Genomic DNA, 27,321 nt, shown 5'->3' on the forward strand with positions numbered 1-27,321 from the left:
CATTCCATTAGAATGGAACAAGTATACCTAAACTTATTATTCAATTACGTTGAGTCCGTTACGATGAGTCTTTTGTTTATTTTCTTGTAACTCAATATCTTCGGTTTTACAAAAAGATCCTAGAAAGCGTCCAAAAAGACTCTGCCGTTATATCAAAAAAACTTATGTGAGTAAAAATTTATTATACAAATAGTGAGTTTATCACTTGAAAACTCTTAACATTACAAAATAAAAAACAAACACGCTGAGTTTCTTTCGTCGGTTCTTATCAGTTTCTTGATTTCTCATAGAAGCAGGTAACTTCTCGGACTCTCTTCTTCGAGCCGCTTCTTTATTTTTAATAAGTAAACACTATATCAATTTTAAATTAGGGTCTAACTAAAGCTTTCTGGACAATGATTTATGGAACGTAACAATTGGTAACAGCCTAATATTTCATAACTGAGTAAATTAGGAGTCGAACTGCGACTTGACAGCAGAAAGTGCGAAATTGTCACGACATGACAGAGAAAGTGGATCGTATTAAATTTATACCTTATTCAAATATCACTAATAATGAACAAGACTGGCCTTGTGTCAATTTATAGGACAGGCTCAGTGAATAGTCTCCCATTCAATATTAATAAACTCTTGATTGTCTTCTTGTTCTTGAGACAGTTTTAGATGTAGTTACTGCTGATTTCAAAGAATCATTTGGAAATTTAATGCATTTATCCTTTATTTTGTTTGAAATCTTTGAACGTTTTATATAGATCGTAGACGTCTACTTGGAAAGTACATGAAAATATTGATAATGTTCTCGGGGCCGACTTTAAAAGCTAATGCAGCAAAGACTTTTTAAAAGTTTATATCAGTATCCGTTCCATTTGATTTTAATTTAAAGGTCATGTATCAATGATATTATTTTCCGAATCAATCAAGAACTCTATGAAATTAGGGGCCGACCCTTCGAAATACCGTCAAGAATCGTGATAAAGTTGACCATTTGGACAAGTATTCTGTTGATTAAATATTTTTTCTTTGAATAACATGAATTGTTGTCTAATAACATTTGTTATTATTATAGTAAATATAATGATTTAACGAAATTTTAAAGATAGCAACCTTATTGAATCTTGCTTGATTTGCTTCTTCTCTTCTTCTCTAAGCCCGTGCAGTATGACAAACGTCCTGCCCTCGTGCGGAGCAGTGACACCAAGCATCTAATAGGAAAGCGCAAATAAATCGTGGTTTTATATTATTTTACATAAGATATATATGTACGTCCATTCGTATAAACCTTGATTTCTTAAGAAACAGGGCACAAAATAAATAGAATTTTTTTGATTGAAAAAAAAACATATATCATAGTAATTTATAATGCGTTACATTTATAATTATCATATTTTTAGTCACGAATTCTGTATTAGATGGGCACCATGGATCAGAAACTTTTTGTTTTATTACCATTATAAATCACTGTGACATGACGAGCATTAATTTTTTAGTCGGCATACCGATTTTTATAAAAAAAATTAAAAAAATATTTCTTCCTTTCTATGTATTCTCTCCATTCTCTCAATCTTATAGAGCGATTGGACGACTTTTCGACGTGACAAGTGAGAGTTTAAGTGCAGGAACATCTTTGAACACGTTTTTAATTCATCTTGTGCTTGGCAGAGTAAGAGAACATCGTGAGGAATCCTGCATGTGTCTAATTACACTGAAATTCTGTCACTAGTGTATCATCAACCTGCATTGGAACAGCGTGGATTAAGCCCCAATCCTTTTCCTCAAAAAGGAGGAGGAGGAGGCACAATAATATTTACTGTTACTTTTCAAATGGGTGAGTTGAGCTGTTAGCTCTCGAATTGTGCATGGTCTAGTAATGGGAGTGCCCATTACTAGGCAATGCACAATAGTAAAACTACAAAAAATATTATCAGAATTTTAACCTTGGGAAAATACTAACAATTTCGATTCGCAAAAGTCTAGGGCGCTGCGGTCTCATTCTCAATTCTATCAAAAATTTGCATTGACTTATGATAACATTATTGTTATGATCAATGACTAAATCTCTATCAAATTTGATACCTTTTTATTGCAAGTATAATTAGCAGATAAATTACAATATGTGAAACAGTAAATTATAGAAATGTTTAAAAATACCTGAACATTTTACAACAGCTAAGTCTGTATTATACATGTATCCATAATAATACGGCAGGTAGTGCGCAAAAAGGGAGAGTTATTTTTTTGATGTATAAAACAACGTCCATTGAGCTTAACGATCATTTTGATAGTGAGACAACATAGGGGATTTGTTGTATCGTAATTCTATATTATACTTGTGAAACCCAACAGGCTTTGCCCTGTCTGTGTATGTGTAAACACATTGTCAGTACATGTAGTAAACCAATAGTCACAAAATAAGTAGTATAAAAAGCTTCTCCACGAAATAAATACATTAGTAACTTTCATGGTGATTGGTAAAATGTATGTAATGTGTCGAGTATGAATTGGCAGAGTATAGAACTGTAGTAGGTCGGGTGTATGTTTTTGATGAATTGACAGAAGAGCTGTGCTATGTTATGCATTACTCTTCTTGAATAGAATATCTTTAATTATAATACAAAATGACTTCACTTAACTACTTATGTCCACTTTCATTTAGTTCCGATAGCAACGTCGCTGACATTCAAAACACCATCTATTCGCGTATCCATGTCTTTATTCATGATATCGCGCCAATTTGATGTATTTACTTATCCTATGGTTGGAATGGGCTATAGTATAGCATTACACGATCAAGCCCAAAAATAATTATCTTAAAGTTAAATAGACATAATACATTAATGTGTTAAATATCTAATTACTTCTACACTTTTTTTTGGTCATGGTCATACTGTCATGTGTACTTATAATAACTGTTATGCGTAAAGTAGATTGTAGAGACAACGTATGAAGCAACTAGCCATTTGCACAGTTGTTTATTATCTTGTTGAAAAATATTTTAGTTTATTTCACGCTGGCCCTCTTTTGGATGGCGAAACAATCGTTAGACAAACGATAGAAAATCGTCCAGCTGTGTAAACATGCAAAATACTTGTGTGAGAATGTTTACAAGTTATATGGACATAATGGGATTTTGACAAGTAGGATTGGAATAATATGCTGAAAATTTATCCGCAAGACTAGTGGTGTACCGGCTTTTTTTGATAATATGCATCGCCTATAGACCCAGTTTTCATATTTGGAATTTCAATGTCAGACTTATACTACTAAAGTACACAACTTAGACCCCAATTCGATCAAGAAATGAATTTTCAAAAACAACTTAACAACGGTAACAATTTTTTGTACTGGTAAACAGAAGAATAATTTCTATCTTTAAGAAATTCGGTGCAAGCTTATCCCCAATTCCACCTTTTAAAATGATGAAAAAACGCTATAATAGCTGTCTAGCTCAAAACCCTAAACAATTATTTCCATATTTATAAAAAAAACAAAGAATTTCCGTGCAAACTTTCATCCTAAGTTTCACTCCCTAAATAGATGTTTTTAAAAATAAAGTTTCTTTAACAACTGTCTCATTAATTACCAGAGCCTAAATACTGATTTTCATATTTTTAACTTCAGATTCCTATGAAGGATTTCCATACAAACTGTGATTCGATATTTAAAACCCGTTAAGATATGAATTTTGAAATGTATTTCAATCATTTATAATAAGTACTCTCCATAAGGAATTTTTGTGCGAAATTTAAATTTCATTAAGTAGATAACTAAGACAATTAAATGTACCTCTTATACATACTATATATCAAAGGAAATTACTATTATTTTATGAACATAGGTAAGGTATAAAACCTTGTTCCGTATAATTATGTACCTCTTGATTCTAATAGTCCAAAAACAGAAATATAATGATTTATTTTATCTTAATCGAACTATGTGTTGCTAATTTTGGACAATATTTATAGTATTACAGGATATTATCGGTTATTTAGGTGAATGTTTATTTCAATAGGATTTTTAAGTAGAGATCTGATGTAATTTAAAGTAATTATGAAGTTTTTCTTATAATAGGTATATAATTATGTTAAATCTATAACTAAGCTATATAATAAAATATGTTCTAATAGTGTCAACATTTTAATTAATCGTTAAAAATTATATGCATTTTATATTATACTTATATCATTAACTGATGAAATACATTTTAAATCACTAAGAGTTATAATAAATTTACTGGTAAACAATAAGACGTAAGGTTAGTAACCCTTAAGGCTTAAACGAAAGAAAATAAAGAACAGTCAGAAGGGGTAAACAGTACATTATTTTATTTGAAACAATGAAATTTTACCATTAATAATACAATATAAAAATTATAAGATAAAAATATTATGGAAACTGTTTATAGAATTAAAAACTTTATTATAGTCATTTTCCTAGGGGCCGAGTGCCAATGACGAATAACTAGTCTAGTTTCGTGTAAAACTAGGTCACTAGTGCAACGATTAGTATAATAAAAGACTAGTAATCTCTATCGCGCATTCGTCCGCAGAAAGTTAAATGAAACATTTGTCTGAGATCAAAATTAGTATAGTCAAATTACGTATCGTATATTTCAGACGTATGCCTTGAGCAAATGGGCCACCTGTTGGTAAGTGGTAACCATCTGACAGATGGACAAAATGTCGACAAATCAGTAAGTAAAGTACCTATTTCTCTTGTATATAAAAAATATAAAACAAGTCTTTTCGTGTCTAGAAGACCAATAGACATTTTACATGTTATGGTGATCACATCTATTTCTTAAGTTAATGAATAAGATTTACGAAATATTTAAATTAAAGAGATAATCACTAAGACCGGCTTTCCCCTTTAGACCTTAACAATCGTGTTTGTAGGATAACATGTTCAGTTTTGCGAAGACTGTTTGGTGTTGAAAGTGGGATTACCTCGTAATTACTATCCGCTCGTACTTGTAACAAGTAGTCTTGTAAGATATTTATAGTATTTCTTCTGAATTTTCCACGTTTAATTTTAGCTCAGTTTGTTTTTTTTATATTAAAATATTCCATTGACTACTATACTCGGATTCGGTAGAATTGTGGCCTTAATAAAATGTTATATTAAAGGAAAAACATACAAATTATAAAAAGTTGTTTTATTCGAGCCGGGGATTTGCAAACGAAGAACATCAAAGTTTCATCATAATCGGATGAATTTATTAACACTTAGACGACAGACATTCATTATAATTTATTTTGTAGAAGAATAAAAAAAAAATATAACTTTATTTGTCATTACTATAAAGTACATCTAGTGCATAGAATATAAGTTATTGAAAAGGAATTTGAATATAGTAAGCACTTGATACCATGACAATGTTTACTGTTCGCTAGAGTAACTGGAAATCATAATATTATGTTAAACAATATTTATGAGTATCGCTTTCTGATTCAATTAGATCTCATACAATAATACCTCTCTGAAACTTGACTAAACAAGTACGCTACCTCATTTGGTTATAATATTACTATTTATTTGATATATTACAAAATAGTAAGCTTTTAGTGTTAGTAAAGCCTTAGAATCAGTCGAAGTAATGAATAATGTATCTAGTTCACCAGTTATCTCGATTCTCATGCTAATTATCCGTATTTACTCGCTTTAACTGTATCTCCGGTGCGTTATACTAAATTTCGTGTAGAAAATAAGAAAACGTTTACTTTAAATGTCTCTTTATTTTATTGGTCTCAATATAAGAACATTATTAATACAACACAAAGCCATAACGGTAAGCGAATATTCAGTTCGTAAAAAAAACACTAAGGGACTATATAGATGAGCATGCTAGAAATAAATTAAAAGTTACCGTTTGCAATCAAGATGATGATGGTATTTCATTACGCTTTTATTTAAATAAATAGGAGCAAATTCTTGGAGTGAATTATTTTTTGGTAGTTTTAACATTATTTGAATATTTGAAACTAGAATCATGCAACCTGTGTAAAGAAAACGGGTCTTTTTAATTAGGTTTACTGTAATAGCACACTTCGCCAGTACTAGTTTAACAAGGTCAATATTGCTGAGGGAGGCGCTTGTCGAATCAATGATCAAATGGCAGCTTCTAAGGATTGATTTAAGGAGAGACGCTAACGCGACTTTGAATTCTGAAATAAACGAAATTTAAATACGTAATAAATAATTATAATAAGAATGTTTTTTCTTTCATTATTAATTTAATTAAAGTTTAAAAAATCTTGAAAAAAAAGCAGGTTCGAATTATAATTCTTTACTAGTGTTGGCTATGTACTGTTAAAAACGCCAAGTGGTCAAAAATATTTACCGTTCTTTTAATTATTCCAATATTAGTAAAGTTAATTATATTATATGTAACATATTTAGCCATCCCGACATCGCTAATTCGATAAAAACCTAAAACCTTGAACCTTGAAACTAGATTCATCGAAGAAAGATCTTAGGACGTGCATAACAACATTTCCACGTTCTAAGAAATAGTTCCTGCTAACTTAATATGCAATCAGTATACCGGCCTTTACCCATGCAATGATAGTATACAATTCTACATGCTGTGGGTATTATTTCGCCTTTAGCTATCGGTCAGTGAGGAATGTGATGCAAATCCCACAGAACGGTTATAATGCATTAAATGTACCCTATTATCAATAGCGAAGTATCAATTTGACTTTTCCACGGCACACTTCTATATTTAGGACTTCCTTTTAGGTTTGTGGGTGAAAGAAATGATTGTATTGTATATTTTTATATTCGTATTATAATATTAATTTAACATAGTACCTACCACGAAATAATTTAGTCTTTGAATGAATGAACAAATGAGCGTTTAAATGTATATATCGAATGCTACAATAACAAGATTTACGTTTATCTGGTGAATTACAATTTGGTTTCAATAATTGCTATTGAACTCAGCCTATTATAGCTGTGAACTCGAGCGCGTTAAACATGCCCTTACCGGCGTTTCTAGCGTTTCATGTATCGAATAGCTTTTAATATCACGTGATTTCTAGTTGTGATTTATTATGTGTAATGCATTACAGTATAATGCAAATTAAATGTGTATAAACACAGTATTTTTATACGTGTTAATTTTTTTGTTGATAATATTAAAATGAAATTAACGTTGCGGAAATGTTAATACCAAAATGAAAAAGAACGTTAATTTTGTAATTGTATATCTTATTGCCCAAAATGTAAAAAAACAGTAATAGTAGTCATAAAATTACACTATTTTGGAAAGAATTTACATTTGATTGGTTTTATTACGTCTGCGTTCGCCCTCCGTCTGTCTGTCTGGCCGACTTAACCATAGTTTATATTACGACTGTTGAGATAAAAAGTTGAGTTGGGTTCACTCGTCATCTTGATCGACGCTGCAGCATGCAGTTATATTTATTAGTGTGCTGTACACCGGTAAAAGCTATACATTCTTGTTAGATCGTGCCAATGGTAATAGTCAATTATACAGCTAAAATGTCAGGTTAGGTAACTGTTATGTATTCGATTGTAATTAGAGTAGTTCCCAGGGATATCACTCGACTTGGCACGAACTTAATGGTGAATTTATTTTTAGTATTCATAAATGTAACAGATAATTTACTAAGTATTTCGCTGCTGAGCTAAAGCCTCACCTTTTGCCTATGATTTGGAACATTGAAGATTCTACCACGATAATCTACCAGTGTGGGTTGGTGGATGAACTTGACAATTGACAGAAGATCATTAGACCACTGAGCACGTTATAGTTGCAAAGTAAGTGTTGATGGTCCAAACTTGAAAGCGATCTTCGGTAAAGATTGAATTGTTCTATAAACTGGGGTATTTCGAGATTTCATAATCTCTACTTATTATCATTAAAGTGTAAGACAAATCTTTATGTTTTCTTTAACCTAAAATATTGTATTGAATTAATATTACGATGTGCTTTTAAATAATTTATTGTAACTGTTATTAGATTATGCGGCTATCATATCAGTTATCTTTATGGTAATCTAAGCAAAATGAAACCCGATTTGGAAATAAGTTTGTATCCATTACGTAATACTTACGCAATATGGGACCTTTTAACAATGAAGAAAGGCATTATAAAGACGAATAAGGCAACAGTGAGACGAACTAGTCGTTATATAGAGCAGCATGATAGATCATTTTGTTTCAATTGTAAATAAAAAAAAAACAACTATTATAATACGTTATTACGAAGTAACGAACGGTAACAGTAAAAAGTATAGTAAGTAGAAGTATGTTACTTGGTGGTAGGGCTTTGTGTAAGAACGTCTGGGTAGGTCTCACCCACTCATCAAATATTCTACCGCCAAACAGTAGTACTCAGTATTGTAAGTACAGGCACAAGGGGCATAACATCTTAGTTTCCAAGGATGGTGGTGCATTGGCGATGTAAGGAATGGTTAATATTTCTTACAGCGCCATTGTATATGGGCGGTGGTGACTACTTATCATCAGGTGGCCCATTTGCTCGTCCGCCAACCTATTTCATAAAAAATATTACGTATTAACATTGAGCCGAGATGGCCCAGTGGTTAGAACGCGTGCATCTTAACCGAGATTTCGGGTTCAAACCCAGGCAAGCACCACTGAATTTTCATGTGCTTAATTTGTATTTATAATTCATCTCGTGCTCGGTGGTGAAGGAAAATATCGTGAGGAAACCTGCATGTGGCTAATTTCAACGAAATTCTGCCACATGTGTTTTCACCAACCCGCATTGGAGCAGCGTGGTGAAATATGCTCCATACCTTCTCCTCAAAAGGAGAGGAGGCCTTAGTCCAGCAGTGGGAAATTTACAGGCTGTTAATGTTAAAAAAAAAAAACCAACAGAATTTGTAAATTTATATTGACATAGAAAATGCGCATACGAATATTTTAGGTTAAGGATTATTTAAATGCTAAGCTTAAAACTGATAATAAGTTCTGCATTTTTATTGACAGTAATAATAATATTGTTTTGCACTTTTATATCATGCTTATAGATTATAGCTTGCGTTACGGTAATCGCAGAAAATACAATATAATTAGAGTAAATGAGGCAAAAAAAGTAGGTACCTATATTTTGATATTATTTAAATGATCCAAATAATCACGCCGGTCCTGCGCCGCCAATTACGTGGGTGACTGATTTGTGATCGGTTAATGTTTATAACAGTAATATAACTGGAATTTGATTCGCATTACATAAAATAAGCTTTAATTTATGTCGTCGTTTATTTACGCAATATACTAGTTTTTGAGACATCTTGCAACGAGTGTAAAAGCTTTTGTATAATTGCTTTATGTTATAATTTTAGGTAACTTTCGAGTATTAAAACATTGTTTTTGCTTATATCAGTAACATGATAGTAATTAATTAAAAAGAGAATTAATAAATATGATTACGTTAAACCGGGGCAAGTACTCAAGTATTATTTGCTTAGCTTATGTTTATAATTCAACTTGTGCTCGCCAGCGAAGGAAAATATGTTGAGCTAAACCTGCAGGTTGAGTCGAATGTTACTATGCTACAAGTCTATTGTGTATAAACCAACATGATTTAGGACAGTATCGCCGAATCCGCTCCTCAAAATAATGAAAACTATAACTATCCTAGCGATATTCCCAGCTGATATAAAAATATATGTAATAAAATTAAAAATAATACTGAAATAATTTGAAATATACATAGCTATTATTAAAATTTTATTAAGCATAGTTTAAAAATGAGTACAATAAAAAAAACAGAACAAAAAATTATTATGTAATTCTAAGACAATTCCACTAGTTATGTAGTAAAAAGATCAACAAGTTTTATACTATGACTTCTCCTCTTAATTATAACTTTAATAAAAAATAATATATTTATGTCATGTGTCAGTCGTGTACAACCCGATATTGTGACAAATTGTAATAAGGGCACGCGATGATGAATTGTATTTTATCAAAACATTTCTACCGACTGTATCGGTATCTATGGCGTGTGCAACTTCAAGTTAAATTAATAAAACATCTAAAAGGATCTCCTGAAATATAACAGAGCTCTGGCAACATGCCAGAGCGGTTTGGTCATCTCTTTTATTAGAGTATGGGACTAGTGAAGGAGGAAGGAAAGCAAATTAATCTAACAACTAACGCGCTGTTATGGGCGAGTCTTGATCTTACGAAATATGTACCTGAGTTGTAAATGGCAGATTTTTAGGCCACATGTCTTTGTTCACGTGTCATTTTTATATGCAATCGTATTAAGTACTATGCTCTGGAACACCTGGATTATTTTGTATTTTCGAATAGCGTTATATTTTACAAATATATGTATAAATAATGTTTATTGGTTTAAATGCATAATATAAGAAAACAAATAGAATTTTTGAGTTTTCTTAGTTTTATATCATTTGTGAAAGGTACCTTCACAGACACTTTTTACGATTGTAAGGTGACTCACAGTGAGCTTTCTTACGGATCAATAGCTTCCAATGTTGTCGAAAGTATCGATATCATTTTAGGCGATGATTGGAGATCATTATTATTATACTTTTAATATAAATAGAATGTATCTACATATGTATTATATGATGTAATAACAATAATTATTTTTATAATATGTGAAGAGTATTCTTTGAAGAATTTTAATCAAATCAAAGTATTTAGAGTCAAAAAACTAATTTATTCTTATATTTTATTCCATTTTTAGTAATACAATATTACGCAACGAATAGAGATTACAGTGGAAAAGGTGGTATGAAAACAAACGTTAACTTAACCACAAATCTTGTAATAGTATTAGAAGTATTATGGAAGCCCATAAATCATTCAGTTGCCACGAGGACAATACCAGTGGCCTTGTATAACTATACCGAGACAGTTCAGTGACCCCACTCGTTCCAAATAAAGACGAAATACCAAGCTTTAAGTAAATACGAAAATAGGATAAACAAGACTCGACTATTTTATACATACACTGAGTTTTCAATACTCATGTAAGCGTTTGAGAGAAATAGCTTAATTTGCAAACATTTACTTATCTAATAATAAAGCAATGATTATTATGTTGACTTTGACGTGATTTATTTATGGTCGAACGCGTTTATCTCAAGAACTATCAATCGGTTTTGAATAATTATTTTTGCCAAATATATTTCTTTTATTGAGGCTGTATGTTCTGCAAACTTCAAGCTAATGCTGACCTTAGCTAAAACATCAAATAATATCAGCAGTGCAATTCTGAACTAATGAAGAACTGGTGATACGATGTTTTAAAGCGTCCTTTAAATTATTATAATCAAATCAATTATGTTTTCATTTCACGATTTTGTTTCGCGATGAATTTTGCGTTTGACGTTACAAAATAGCTTTGTAGTTCTGGTAGTTTAGTAAATTAAATTTATATGTGTAAAGATGTATATGGTGGGAAATACTCCATAGTTTATACAGCACAGTTACTTGTGTTTAACTTAATTACATTTCAGGGTGAGTGAGCCCGTGTAATTACAGGCACAAGGGACGTAAATTCGTAGTTCCCAAGGTTGGTGATGTAAGGAATGGTTAATATTTCTTACAACGCCATTGTCTATGGGCGGTGGTGACCACTTACCATCAGGTGGCCCATATGCTCGTCCGCCTACCGAACATTTTAAGTACTTGTACTTACGAAACAATAGTATGCTATGGATACAAATTACAATTTACTTATTTAATTTACGATGTGTCACAGAGCTTTACCTAACAAGAATACTTTTTAATTTTAATAAAATAACGTTCACCTATCTATAGGTTGGATTTTATTATAAATCTTTTTTACATTCCCCTAATGGACTAATCCAATTGAATGGAACACAGGTCTTATCGTTCATACGAACAGTAGTATGTCTAATGAATATGAATGGGAGTCGTTTCAAGCCGTAGGTGCCCGATTATGATGTAACAGTACGACACTCGAGGATTATAAGACAAAGAATAGTGTATACAAAGTAGACATAGCAATGCCCCCCTTGGAGAATGAGTAGTTATTTTTAGATAAGAGATTATAAACATACTTTTATTAAAAGTAACTCGAATGTATTTTATTTTTTTATAATTTTACGTCGAATATCGATACGCCTTTCATTATCTATATAGGTATATAAAAGCGATATACCATTTACTGATGAATCACGAAATCTCAGAAACTATTACACCTAAAAACTTGAAATTTGGCAGAGTAGGAAAAATCCTTATAGGATTTTAGGAAACTCCACCCCTAAGGGAGTAAAAGGGGGCTTGAAAGTTTGTGTTCTATAAATTTTGCGCGGGTAAAGCAGCAGGTTCGGCTAGTATTTTAATAATTTAATGATATACACTTATGTATAGAGACTTTAGAATATTGTAATAGATCGAATAGGAAGATAATAGAGATAATAGATAATTAGGCAAGGTAAATAACAACGTAGTAAAGTTAAGCCTTACCTAGGGTATACAACAGATGCAAAAATATATATATAGAAAGATATAAAATATTGCTAATAAACTTTGAATTAATCTGTTAATTTTTTAGAATGTTTTATTTCCATGAATATGAATTATTGCGTTTTATTACTTCATCGGAGTATGAAGTCAAGTGTCGGATAACTTGAGATGTTTTGCGTGGGAGGATAAACACGCAGCCGGCTGCAACAGTGAGATATTAGTATACTGTTCTCATAATGCCTTTTCCGTTACGTCGGCTTGCGCTGGCCATAATGCAATTAGTGAAATATTTGTTTTAAAGATATTGATATATTTATGTCCATTCTTATTATTGGAAAAATATTCAAATTCAAATTCGTTATATCATAAAATTTCTGGTTGATAGTCAAATTGAAAACTGACACCGGTTTGGAAATAAAATATCATGATCTATAAAGAGCCGGCGAAAGACAAGTTACAAACATTTGATAAATTCTAAAGTTTAATCAAGTTATACTTCTTGTGATTAAATTAATATTCATTGGGTAAATACGAAAAATGCAGATGAGTTGAAGAAAGTTGATAAGTATATTTGCCGACATCTTTGTAAATAGAAAAAGCTTATAAAGCTGGTTTTACACGTGTTGATAAACTGTTTAATATTACATGGTTATACACAGATCGCCATTTTAGAGCAACAATAAAATTAACCTTACATGGATTGATAATATTTCAAGTATGTAATATCGAAAAAGAAAAAAACGTACTGTGTAATACGTTCTGCGCACGAGCATAAAATGCGCGTTAGTTACGATTCAAAGAGCAAATAGGAACTGCAAATGAGCTGTTATGTCTCCAGCCACACAGATGTTACAAGGTTGAAAATTTTACATGGAAACGTTCTTCCTCATTTTACTCATTCTTAGAGTCCCATTTTATAACTATTGTGGTGATTAGAAGTCATCTTCGTTGATGTGTGTTTCATAAAATGTATGTATGAAAAATTAGCGATCGTAAGTTTGTTTTAAGCATTGGTTTTTTTTTTAATAGAATTCATTTGAAAGTCACTAGATAGAATATGTTGGTCTTTTTGAATTTTTTTATACTAATATCCTTCTGTGTATATATTCCTTAAATATAATTACAGAATAATTCGGATTTAATAATAATATTTTTGGGGTAGTTAATCAGAATAAGGGATATAGGGTAGTCGACACGCCCCTGCCCTTACCTGGCTAGGCTCATGTACAAGATTAGTTTAATCTAATCAGAAGTACATTTAATCTTTAAAAATGACAATTGAAAAGTGCTTATATGCCTACTCGAATAAAGTATATTTTGATTTACATTGAATAATTTTATATGCCTTACTAATGGATTAATTATTGACTTATTAAGATAGGCTTCGTTAAACCACTTTTAGGATTGAATAACATAAAATAATATTAATTTTAAACTCTTACGTACATCAGTCAATGTAAGTATCTACTTGGTATTTTATAGTTCGATAAAAAGTAGTACCATCGATGTTCACTCGACCATTAGACTCTCGTTTCAATTTGTTTGACTCCATCACTTATTAGTTCTATAGGTATAATTTATTAATCAAAATAGAGACAAGAGAAATCTATCATTTAAGTGAAAGTACATATATGTTTATTTAAATACAAAGTGTTCGAATTTGATTTCATTATTTTCTAAATAGTTTTATCTGTTTTCGATTCATAAGATCATGTTTAATCATTCTATTTGAATGTATTCAATTTGGATTGTATGGGCGATGAAGTGAAGTGAATGACGATTAACGATTCAGTCTCAATCTATTTAATCAATATATTCATCTGATAATGAGCCGAGATGGCCCAGTGGTTAGAACGCGTGCATCTTAACCGATGATTTCGGGTTCAAACCCAGGCAGGCACCACTGAATTTTCATGTGCTTAATTTGTGTTTATAATTCATCTCGTACTCGGCGGTGAAGGAAAACATCGTGAGGAAACCTGCATGTGTCTAATTTCAACGAAATTCAGCCACATGTGTATTCCGCCAACCCGCATTGGAGCAGCGTGGTGGAATATGCTCCAAACCTTCTCCTCAAAGGGAGAGGAGGCCTTTAGCCCAGCAGTGGGAAATTTACAGGCTGCTAATGCTAAAAAAATCATCTGATTGTTTATCAACGTAGATCTTAATCTGGGAGACGTAAAAATTGCAAATTTGAAGCATACCTTTATTTTGTAGTTTATAATATTACAAAAATAAACTCGTAACTATCCAAGGGTATTGTAAGCAATGCGAAATGAACTTTAGTTTCAATCAAAATGGCATAATGTACTTCTTACTCAACAACCAATGCAATATACTTGTTATAAAACCTAGTTTATAAAACAGTACCTGATAACATCTCAACTAGTAATGCCTCACAATACGAAACCTATTACAGCGATAAGATTGTCCAAGGAAGTGTGGCGAATAATCAAAACTTACTTTCCCATTGACAGTCAACCCACGGTTATTGCTTGCATATTTAACAGTTTAAACTATTTGTTAAACAAAACTGTTTTAAATAATAATAAATGCTTGGGTAAGATTTTGTGACAGATGAATTAGGTAAATAAACCAGATATGTTATCTGTTTTACTCTGAGTACTACGGTGAAATTCATTATCTGTGTGTCCCTTTAAAAATATTGAGTAATACTGTAAATTTAAGTATTTTTTATAAAAAAAACTTATGTATGTAAAAAATCTAGTATGATATTAATTTATATATAAGAAAAAATTCTAAGTAATCCTAACTTATATATTAAACGCGAAAGCTAGTTTGTTTGTTCTGCTTTCACATCTCAACTATTACTAACACTGGTTCACAACCGAGCGAAGCCGCGCGCGAATCTAGTATACTTATAACTGACGGACAAAAAAATGACACAGATGGCGTCGCAGGGAACAGCTAATTTAAGTATAAATTACAATCACATTATTTCATTAGTGATTACAATTTCAAGTAATATTGTGCCATCTTAAAAAAAACCTTGAACTTCCTATTTATTTACTAATACATAATTCCAGATATTTAGTAAAAAATTCTAATTGAATGTATTAACATTTTAGATATTAAAATTTGTACACAATTTTACGACTTTTATGGGAATTATTAAATACCTGGCATCACTCAGCACGCACAATCCATCACGTGACGCAGCCAGCATATAAAACAATAGAAGTTACGCATGTAACTTGCAAACATTTTAACTTCGGCCTGTTTCTTTGGTCGCGGTTGAAGCGCAATGCACTGGAGATAAATAAATAAATAATCAAAGATATGAACATAATTCTAAAATAATTTAGATATATTGTTATATTATGTAATCGTTTGAAGAAAGTAATTTATTTTAAAGTGTATCATAATCGTTAATCGATGTATTACGTATTTTTCAATGGGAAATGTCAGTCAAGTCTTAAAGATATTATAATCTGTACTGTCGTTAGTGTTGCGACATTCATGAAGAATTATCGATTTATCTATTAATTGTATCCGTTACCGTTAAGAGGATTGTAATATTTCCTTGATATAGATTAATACAAATCCATAACGAAATAATGACAAACCATTGAGTCTGTGCATTATTTATTATGAATTTAAAAAGTATAAATGCCATCCGTTAATCAATAATTAAGGACTACAACATTAAATATTTATTCTTTAATTATTTTTTAAAATAACATATGCCAAAATGCAGCTTGCTAGAATGAAATGTGACGAGTTAAAATATTTGAGATGACTGTAATGTTTTCTGGTATTGGCATTCCTTAAAAAGTTTCTCCTAGATACTTAAGAAAATAATTTGACATTTAAGGCTTCTTTATTTGGGGTTTAGGGAAAAAGTACTAGGTCTATCATTACTGAAATATTTTTGTATAGATAATTTTTTTATCAAAATTAAGTTTACGTTTGAATTTTTTATGTACCTTGTAAATTGAAAAGTTTGAGAACCTCTTGTTGAGTCTTTCCCCGGCGGGGCAAGATTAAAATATAAAAAACAAATAGTTTGTGTTATCAGTGTTATTTAAAGGTATTTTGATGTTATAGACAGTTCTGAAGTATCAGGATAATTAAAATTGTAGCCTACTGACCGTCAATATTGTCTGACATTAATTTGAACGATTTTAGAAATTACTTCGATATTTCCTCACCCTTTCATCTTTCCCCTTGTTTTTTTTCGGAAAAAAACATTGTAATTATCTTATTTTTTTGCTTTCGAATAAATATAACAGGGGTCGATATGACATTCATCATTTGTGGAAGATTCCATAGCCACTTCAGAATGTTTTTTTTTAGTTTAGTAGGCCACCATATAATCAATTCTTGATTTTTTTTTTTAAGATATCACACAATGATCAGAATAATATAGAAAACATGTTTGAATAGAAAGGTTTAAATGATGTGCTCACACTTATCAACGGTAATGTCATATTTACTTGTTTAAAACGTCACTTTCTTAACATGAACGTAGGTGCCAAAATAGTAAACAATTTGAGCGACCGCAATTCGAAAGTTATGATCGATCGGTCATTTCAATAAAAATATATGTATCTTTGTGGTATATTGACTTTTTAAAAAATATTTTTTGCTTAAGTATTGACTTTCTTTTTATCTTCTTGGGAAGAAGAGTTCAAAAATCTCTTGAATAATCTATTTCTGCTTTACAAGGAGACAGCAAGTCGTTAACAAGATCCTGTAATTACCGCTCATCTTTGTTTTTTAAGATTCCCATTTCCTTTGAATCCTGGACTAAAAACAGACCATATTATTCAACAGATAAATAATACATACTCTGTATAGTATATATATACTCTTTGGTATTGAAAGAAATTATGTATGCAACATTTGTTTAAACTATTACTTACAGCTAATACTACAAAACTTCTCTATCTCACCGGACTACTGAAAGATAAATTTTGTTACAAAAACCTATTTCAGTATATAGGTTGAGTTAAAGGGAGCTGGTGTCTAGAAGATCACACAGTTTTTATGGTCATGGAGGGCGCATAGTAGTTGCTATTTTTTCATTCACTTTTATCCGTTTGACATGTTAACGAACTCAGTGTGGGACACGGAAGCCGAACGCTAATTGGTAGCTATAAATCGGAGGAAGTTTCCGCATATTCTAGTTAAAAATTAATCTTAAGTTTATATATCAAATGACACATAAATGTCTGGTTAAACATATATCATTCCACGTAATAATATTAGACGAGCAATATTTTTTGTAATATACTTCAATATGGAAATTAACTTATTGACTTGTATGCCTATAAATATTTAATGATGTTTAGCATCTTGAATAGAGTAAGTACTCATCGTGAACTCAGGATATACCCACCAAGGGTATATCCCGGGATTTTTTAATGTTTTTACGTCATCGTCGGCGTCTGGGGACAAATTTGTAATCAAACAATACCTACTATTCCAATCTACAAATCAGTTTAAAATATAAAAAAAATATTTATTTTTTATTTCAAAGTTTGATCTGCGGAAGGGATGTTGGATACATAATTTATTATATGAAATGCGAACGTCAATCAATCGAGCGAGGAAGGAATTGACAGACATTAGCCACGGCTTATTATTACATCAAAGAAATATTTTGTGTTAAACACATTATGCAAGAAAACACAAGTTAACGGCGATCACATTTTATTCAGTCGATGATTTATGTACAAGAATTGTAACGGTTTCGGCGTGAGAACTTTATATTAGAAGGAATTCTTCGTGTATATTGCATATTTTTAACGATATTATAAAGTCATAATGTATTTGAATATAAATATTAGTGAAGCGTATATTTAATGCAATTTATTATTTTTTATAACTATGACTAGCGGTAGTTGGATAAATTTATTTCACTTCTGAGTTTATATTTTTATATATTTATTGCTTAGAATGCATTTATTGTAAAAAAATCGCAAGTTCAAATATTTTAAATATATTTTTAATACTCTCATACTAGTTGTTGTTCTTTAAATGTTTGACATATTATATAACTAAATGGAAACCTTAAGGTCTATTGAATTTAAAAGCGGTCAATTATTGACGTGGGCGTCAATGTGGAGAATAAACAGCGACCAATTTATTTTTACGCCCACTTTATAAGTATCTACATATTATATATTTGTCGGTCTACTTTTTATAATTTCTTACCATTTAAAGCAAAATTAAATGGTGCTTCCATGTGCTATCCTATTAATATATTTATCCTATTATAATTATGAAATGATTATCGAAACGATTATGGAAATTTATTTATTTTGCGAAATTGTCAACACAACTATTTAAGAAACAACAGTACCGTTGAATAAAGGTGATCATCTAAGTTGACATATTTTAGTAGGTATAGGTAGTAAAGTTTCTATTTGGAAAGCGTGTATAATGGAATTGCATCTGCCAGAGGGCTTCCTAACGTAACAGTTTTTACTTTTTACACATCTTGAATGCGTGCTGTAGCTTAGGTACCTGTGGATTGTGCTGTTCTTTATACATGTTGAATTAACGAAAAAAAAATTCACAAATGATCTGTAATACCCTTGCAACGAAGTCCTCAGGGTTCTTAGAAGATGATGTCATAGGTTTTAATTGGATGTTATATGTTTTGTGTGTGTTTTCTATTAGGATTACATCTTAAATGTGGAGAGCAAAATTATTATAATTCCTAATTACTCTTTGATAGGATAATATTTTGGTCTATCTGCAGAATATTTCAATTTTTATTTTTTTTCTTATGACACATATTCAATATTATGCGACTATGATGGGATTTTTGTATGAGATTATGTATATCTACTCTTTTATAACAGACTCCCAAAAAACGGTAAAAACTATTTAAAAGTGCGATAAAAAAAATGTTTAGCAACGTTTGTATGTTAAAACGTATTATTAAACTTATGACTGTAGACTGACACCTTGCGATTGAAATGATCGATGGCAGACCATTTAGAATACAAATATACATAAGTACAACGTAAAAGAGAATTGTTGAAGAGAGAAAGAAAAATATTGCTGTTTCTCTCGTCGGTCCTTATCAGGTGTTTCTTTACGAACCGAAAGTAAATTTTCGACAATGAACAAGTGAGTTGATAGAGTAAGATTTGCATACGACATGTGTAAGTGACTCTCACTTAAACGGATATTTAATTATGCAGTCCAAGTGATATCAGGTTATGTTGACATGACATTCATTGACATGTACGAGTTAAATTGTGCAACGAGTGATGAATGAATAACATAAGTATCGAAATTTGAGACAAGAGATTTTAAACGACTTACATAATATTGACATACGTTAGAGAAACAATGTATCGACTTTCTATTCCTCGGTTGGAATGTATTCTCTATCGCAAGGACAATTGATAAGAGTAATAGAACTTCTTTTGTACCTTCAAGAATTGATTTAGTGGACTTTCAATTTTGCACGGCTTGATTAATTACACTTCACCCTAAAATGGTTCTTGAATGAAAATGAGATATGCCTAACTGGTTTGTGTTTGAACCAAACAAAACGGAGCCTTAAGTGCGGTCATGTATTGTCATTTGTTTTATTAAATGTATCGCTTTGTTTCCGTTTTATCATTCAAAGAGAAATACTCTTTATTATCTATTAGAAATAAATATTTATAACGAATATGATTTTTTTTAGAATTAGCAAATTATAGTGCAAGTAATAATTACGAACACATTTGTTTAAAAGTTCAAATATTCTGAAACTAAAAAAGTTTCTTAACTCGAAACTTCTATTGTACAGTATCAACGTTTTCATATGACGATATTATTAAAGAAATTAACTAATAGAAATACTTTGATTTTAATTATTTTTTAGTTATTCTATAAAAAATATCTTGAAACGTACTTTTTCTAAGGAGACGTGATAGATTCATGTAAATATAGCTTATTTTAGGTATTATACGTACCTATGTGTGGTATTTTCTCATGACTTAAATAAAATAATCTATTAACTATCATCATGTTCTCATTTATCTTTGCCATACTTCAAGGTGGTTAACATAAACACGATTCACAAACTGATACTGGGCTCCGATTGTGTTTTAAGGATTAGCATAACATGATATTTATAGAACGTAAGCACTCGGCTTCAACGTTTAATACAATCAGGAATATTAGATATTATATGCTTATTATATTAATTTCATCCTGTGGTACAACATTGCTTGGGTCTGACTGGTGACCGAACATTCATTGATTTTACTTACGCAAAATAGCATATCAGTATGACTGTTCCGGTTTGCGGGGTGAGTAACTCAGTGTAATTACAGATAGACGAGATAAAACATCCCGATTTAATGGTTGGCAAATGGTAGCTTATATCTCTTTTAGCTCCAAGTCTATAAACAAAGGCGATCACCTACCATCAGACCAGATATACGTCTGTCCCTCTTTATTACGAACAAAAATACGAACGATATGTAACGGTTATTCTATAAAAAATCTGATAAGTTCATATCCATATTTAAATTTTGCTCCCTAAATTGGTCGCAATTATCTTGATTTCATTGCCCTTTGATAGTTTTCTTATGTCTTTTAAAAAAATCGGTTGAGCTAAATTTGGATTAAATATAATCCTGGTTTGTTTGAATAGATAAACACCACTTGTAAATTTAGACCTTATCAGGTCAGTAAATTCAATAAACGGCTTCCAAACTACTCATTATGGCTCTAGCGAATTTTCTCTGGTTCTTCAAGAACTATCCCACAGTACAATGTCCATTTTTCCCCACTATTGCAATTTTTTTCCGACTTGTTTGTTAATTGATAACTTGTAAACAAATGACTAACTTGTAATATATGAGGGTTAAAATCTGTTATGAATACTTTTAATAACTTTCCAATTAGTATAGCACGAAGTTTCTATCACCGCTCCTTCTCCTCCATTTAACCTTTCGTAGGTTACTTTTAAGTATCTTGAAACATGAAAACTGTTTATTTATTTATTGTAACATAAAAAAACTATTTTGCTCCAATTCGTTGCTTTACGTTCTCTGATGGTCTGATAGAAAATGACCTTAGCATTTGATTTGTAATAAACTTCCTAAAGTTGACCTACAAAATAAACGCGATAAACATCTGTTCCCATAGTTTTGTCGTGTGATAGACAATGAGCAAGATTCGATGCGGTTTACGAAACATCATCTTGATTGCGAGACTATTGGAACAAGGTAGTTGCGTTGTCTTTTCGATGTCATAGGATTAGCATACATTACGATATTGTTTATAATATGTAACAAATCATTCATCATTCATAACAAAGCAAATATTAGAATTATACGGGACTTACTGCTAAAACATATCGTACATTGACATCAGCTCTGTATAATATTTTATGTCGCTGTAAAACAAATTTATCTAATTATAATATGTATTACATTTTAAGTTACTAAATTTATAATCATATTAGTCGTCGACGTTAGTATTTCCAAAGTAAGATATGTTTTTGGCAATATTAATGAACAAAAAAGTATTAATTGTATTAAAAAAAACAAGTTAGAGCTCACGCTGTCGGTACATGCGGTAACTTTAATTAAATATATAAATAAATAAAAAATTATGAAGGCTATTTTTTTCTTAATGTTGTTCAAACAAGCTGAGCGTATGTTTTAAAGGAATTTTATTATGGAATTTAAAGTGCCGTTTTGTAAAAAGTTTGCATTAAATTGATGTGAGTTACGTTTTTAATGTAGAGTAATGAAAATAAACAATTATTACATTCTATCGACATAATAACTGTCCTGAAGGTGACATGATGCACCTGTAGTTCAGATAAATGTTTCGTCAAAGACAAGTCTATACGTATTTAAAAAATTCTCTACACTGTACATTACTGTAGTGTCACCTGTTAATTTTCTCTATATATGGTTAAATTGTAATAACCTTCAGCTTAATTATTTTATATATTCATAGCATGTCAAAAATGCAACGTTTTTTACGACAAGGTGCAAGCTAGGAATACTCGCAGGCGGCTAATAACGTTTCTGATGGAATTATTTATTACCAACGTCTGTTGCAGATGCCGCATCTCCTGCAATTAATAGCATCTGCCTATTTAATTTTGCTATATTTGGAACGGTATGACGCTAAATGCAGTTACTCAGTACTGTTACAATATTAAAAACTGTCTACCGTACTTTCTATACATTATCTATTAATATTTGTTCAATTTTACAGCAATTAAGAACCGAGATGGCCCAGTGGATAGAACATGCAAATCTTAACCAAAGGTCACGTGTTTGAATTTAGGAAACACTATGGTTTTTATGTACTTTAAACATGCTCAGCGGCGAAGGCAAATCGCTAAAATTGAATTACCGACTTAATAATAAGCAAATGTGTGTATGACTCATAACAGTCAGATAACTTTCTGTATGGCAGCGTGATAGGTTGAAGTCGAATTCACTTAAATATATTAGATGAAATGATAGTATTAGGTTTTACCCGAGCAATATGTACCGGGGCTCATAAAATTCGATGTACGGAACCGTTTATTGCCTTCACATGAGTAGTTTAACGGTGTCGAACATCACGATACAGCTATTTGTTGCCGTTCAAGCAGCTATTGTTTTGATGATATGCTGCTTGTGTGTGCCATATATGGAAAGGATTTTTTCATATGTTGCATTTAAGAATCGATAAGATTTAACAATCACGCGAGTGATGATACTTGAGATATTGTTGTCTTTTGTTTCGTGAAATTGAGCACAGTTTAGTTTAGCATTTTAATGATTAAAAAGTTTACAGTATATTTATAAATATCGCATGTTTAGGTTTACGTATCTAAGTAGAGGCTAAGGTATCTCTGTTTTGCATAGCGCAGCGAGGTTCAGAGTGATATGTTTTATTTTTATTGTAATGTAATGCGTTGCCTTGGTTTTGCCGCCTGAGGCATGAAGTCGGGATAGCTATGGGATAATTGTAAGTAATATCGTTACTATGCGGTCACTAACCATGTTCAAAAGCCATTCAAGACGTATTTTTGTAGTACGACTATTTTAGTGTCACTACAACTATGTCAACTTTCCTTTAATTTTTTTGTTAATAATAAGTATTATACTTTATATTATTTATAAGATTTTTATTTACTACTCAATCTATATCAATAATAATACCTATATACATTAATGACATTAGTACAGAGGAATTAAATAATTAGCCAACTGCAAGAGAGACTTTAATACAATTGACTTTTTCACAATTAAATTAGTTGAATAATTGTCATCAATTATTATAAACGATTAGTATCACTAGTCTTATAAAGCAAGTCATTTTCGGTAATTGCCCCATTTTCATAAGTATACAATTCATATCATGTAATTATTTTTAATTTAATTAATAGATTAAATTATACGTATGATACCAATTCATTGGATTGAATATAAATTATTTTGTATTAAAACATATATGGATTATAAACAAAGGTGGAATATAAACATAGGTGGAATATGCTCCAAACCTTCTCCTCAGAGAGAGAGGAGGCCTTAGCCCAGCAGTGGGAAATTTACAGGCTGCTAATGTAAAAAAAAATAATAAAACGTATAAATGGTAAGCGCTTTGAAAATTTTAAAACTTGATTAGAAAAAATGTCAATCGATTATAATTACTGGCTATGCATAAATTGTATATAGATCAATATTCTAATAAATTGGTACATACATTCTCATGTATATAAAATTTCACACAAGACTTTTATTGCTCATTACAGTATAGAAATATGGGCATTCTACCTTAACGATTCTCATGACTTAGAATCCAGTTTCCACAGCAATGGGGTCTATTATATGCAAACCCCTTAATTATACTTGTTCTAAGACCGCAACCAGGCTATGGTTGATGTAAATGAAAATCATCTAGTGCTTGGTTTACATTACGGTTCTTCTTGTGAGCGTACTTGCAAACGAACTAGAAATCGGAATAGATGTCGCGAGGCTGTTGTTTAATGAATGTAAGTGAGGCTGAGGGTTTAATTATAAACATTAACTCCGCGAAAACTTATCTATATTTATAAAGCAAAAAAATATTAAATAATAGAAATTTAGTTTTACAATTCATAAGAAACATTTTAAAATTAAAAACTTTGTAACTGAACTTTCGTCGTGTTCTGTGATAGTAAAATGATTATCTTGTATGAGTATGTTACGATTGATTGTAAAATTACAAAGTTTGTTCTAGCTAGTAACTTATTTCAAAAGAATTTTTTTGTTAATTCGTAACAATTTAGTAAATTGCAATCTATCCTCTTTATTTTTCTGCACATCTACGGCTGGAGCTCTTCAAAATGAGACCATAACCGATTTTATATGTGCTAGCTGCACATATAAAATCGTCCCGTAATCACTGAGACAATAATCGACTTACGCTATTAATATATAAGATTTTTGCATATTTTCATTTATTAAAGAATGCTAGAACATAATTTCCCATAAACAATGTCGGTTTATGCTCAGCTAGTCATTTGGAACGTTGCATCCCTCCTACCATTGGTCAGTGTTAATTTATATGCAGAAGAACTGGTCTTGGATTCGCATCATTACTTTCGATTAAATTTTATTGATCTTGATTGGTTATTTTTAGATCAGCAATACGTTTTTATTGTATCCAATTATTTTCAAAAACATACCTGAGAATGTAATCTTAACATTCACAAATATCATATTTTTAATCCTTATTTTGCCAATATACATTTCGAAATCACCATGAAATTTAGTTGTAATTCATAGTTATAAAAAATTAATAGGCGCAGTGTAACTTAGTTGGTCTGAAGTTAGACTGTAATAAATATACATACATATTAATATTCATACTATGTGTATTAATATTTCTAGTTTAAGGTACGCTTTTAAGCTACATCCTCTTCACCGCTTCCTAAACACTTCATCAGTGAGTTGTAACTAATTTCTGACCTTCCAGCTTAGATTGTTCGTATTGTTAATGGTTTTAACAGGTATTAATACTTATGTAATTTATATTTTTTTGTAATTATGATAATATTTGTAATATTATTGTACTTGAATATGAAATATACAAATATGTTGATAAATAAATAACATCAGTTAGATGGTTTCTCTTTATAATGAAAAATAATTAATAATACTTTTAACAATAAGTTAATGTGTGATCGGTTTAATTTAAATAATGTAATTATGCAATCATCGTGATATTGTATAAGAAGAATGCGCTAAGTGTATTTTAAGTAGGCACAAATGTTTCGTCGTTAGTAAATATGTGGTTAATTTTGTTATTATGCTATCTCTTGCGGTCAATATCAACAGGATCCGTCAATCGATTCGATTAAACCTGCGTAATCATTGCGTACATGCATGATTGCCATTTCTTGAAAGCCTTGCCCAGGTGACTTGTCCATGTATGTAACTGTGAGCTTATTCGCAATTTAGTAATCCTACCGATTTAAATGCACGTTCACCTCAGTTGAGTCGTGTTAGAGCGCGGTAGTTTTTAAATTGTAAGTATAAAAGTTTGAAGTCCACACCGTTCAGTTAGATGCGTCACATAATCGCGCTCTGTGGCGCCTCAGTTTGCTCGCGCTGCCCGCGCAGCTCACTCGTGGGTTTTAACTTCGCGCTGTTATATTTTGTAAATCGACTGTTCGAAACGAATTTGGAACGTTTACGACCGGTAATGTCGGTTTAACAGTCGTTTTTAAACGGCCAGTGCCTTATAGACCGTCCATATTTCGCATTGCGAATCCTAAGGTGACATTACTTCACACTGTTAAGTTGTTGTCTTAACAGTATCTGAGGAAACGTGTGTAGCTCTTCCTGTGCTGTGGAATTTGCAGGTTCAGTGTTCATTAAGTGTAGTGGAATGTGAGCTATGGTTTAGTGCATGTGCTTATTTGCCTACTAAGTTTAACTGATCACAAAACGAAATTGTTTCGTTGATCCATACCTGTTCGCTGGGATACCCATTTTCTTAATTCATGTGACTCGACCCCGGATTTGATATATGGTAAGCATTATTATTTCTAAAACTTATCTCGAACTTTATAGCATCGGTAGTTTTATTTTTAATTTTGCATATATTTATTGTTGCAATTTCAAGATTCAGTTCGTTTTAAAACTTTTATTTTGTATTGAAATATAATAATAAAAAGGCTTTAATTTAAATATTTTAAATTTCCAATAAGTAAGTAAAGGTTATCGCGTAGGTATCGTTTGGGCGATTCAATGACAACAAGCGTGACCTAAAACTGCATGAGCGCCAAAATCGTGACAAACGTTTGCACCTTTGTCTTATAACTACTTTTTTTTTTAAATATCACACGTGTTTTATAGGATTATATGGTAATGGTAATAAATTAAAATCCAAAGGAATGTGGTTGTGTATCTATTAAAAATTTACGCATATTTATCACTATAAGAAACTGATCGTAAAAGCTTTTGCAAATGTGATTTGATTAATTAACGCTTACAAGAATGAATCGACAGTTTCAATATGCACAAGACTGGGTCAAAGCATTTATTAATTGCGAATCGACGCTTGCAAGTGGGACCGGCATTGTGTGCGAAATGTTCAAAACTGGAACTCGAGATTTCCGTTCACTTTTAAATCTATACTAGTGCTTATCTCCGCTATGAAGGTTATACTAAAACTTTGTTGATAGTTTGTGAATATATACATTTTTAAATATTAAATAAATAACAATCAATCAATATTAAAATAATACGTTTGCGTCCGTATAATACCAATGTTTAGTTTCTCTCACGATCTTCCGTAAATTAGAAAACCGTGAATTTTATTTGTTACGAGTGCATTATTCTTGCGATATACGAATAAAAACTAAAGTTCATTTCTTTT

At 31.1% G+C, this 27,321-nt stretch overlaps 1 protein-coding gene across 4 annotated transcripts in view; it reads left to right on the forward strand.

The window, feature by feature from the left end:
- Positions 1 to 27,321, forward strand: part of LOC113401567 (klarsicht protein) — a 227,197-nt gene that overhangs the window by 8,634 nt on the left and 191,242 nt on the right. For 3 of the 4 annotated variants that reach the window (XM_026641524.2, XM_026641529.2, XM_026641530.2), the window contains exon 1: positions 26,020 to 26,472. The exons of the other annotated variant lie outside the window; for it this stretch is intronic. The gene's annotated coding sequence lies outside the window, so the exon portion shown is untranslated. Of the gene's footprint in view, positions 1 to 26,019; positions 26,473 to 27,321 lie in introns of those variants that run through there. 4 annotated transcript variants of the gene reach the window in all.

The sequence above is a fragment of the Vanessa tameamea genome, chromosome 20 (assembly GCF_037043105.1).
Source record: "Vanessa tameamea isolate UH-Manoa-2023 chromosome 20, ilVanTame1 primary haplotype, whole genome shotgun sequence".
NCBI classification, from domain to species: Eukaryota; Metazoa; Arthropoda; class Insecta; order Lepidoptera; family Nymphalidae; genus Vanessa; species Vanessa tameamea.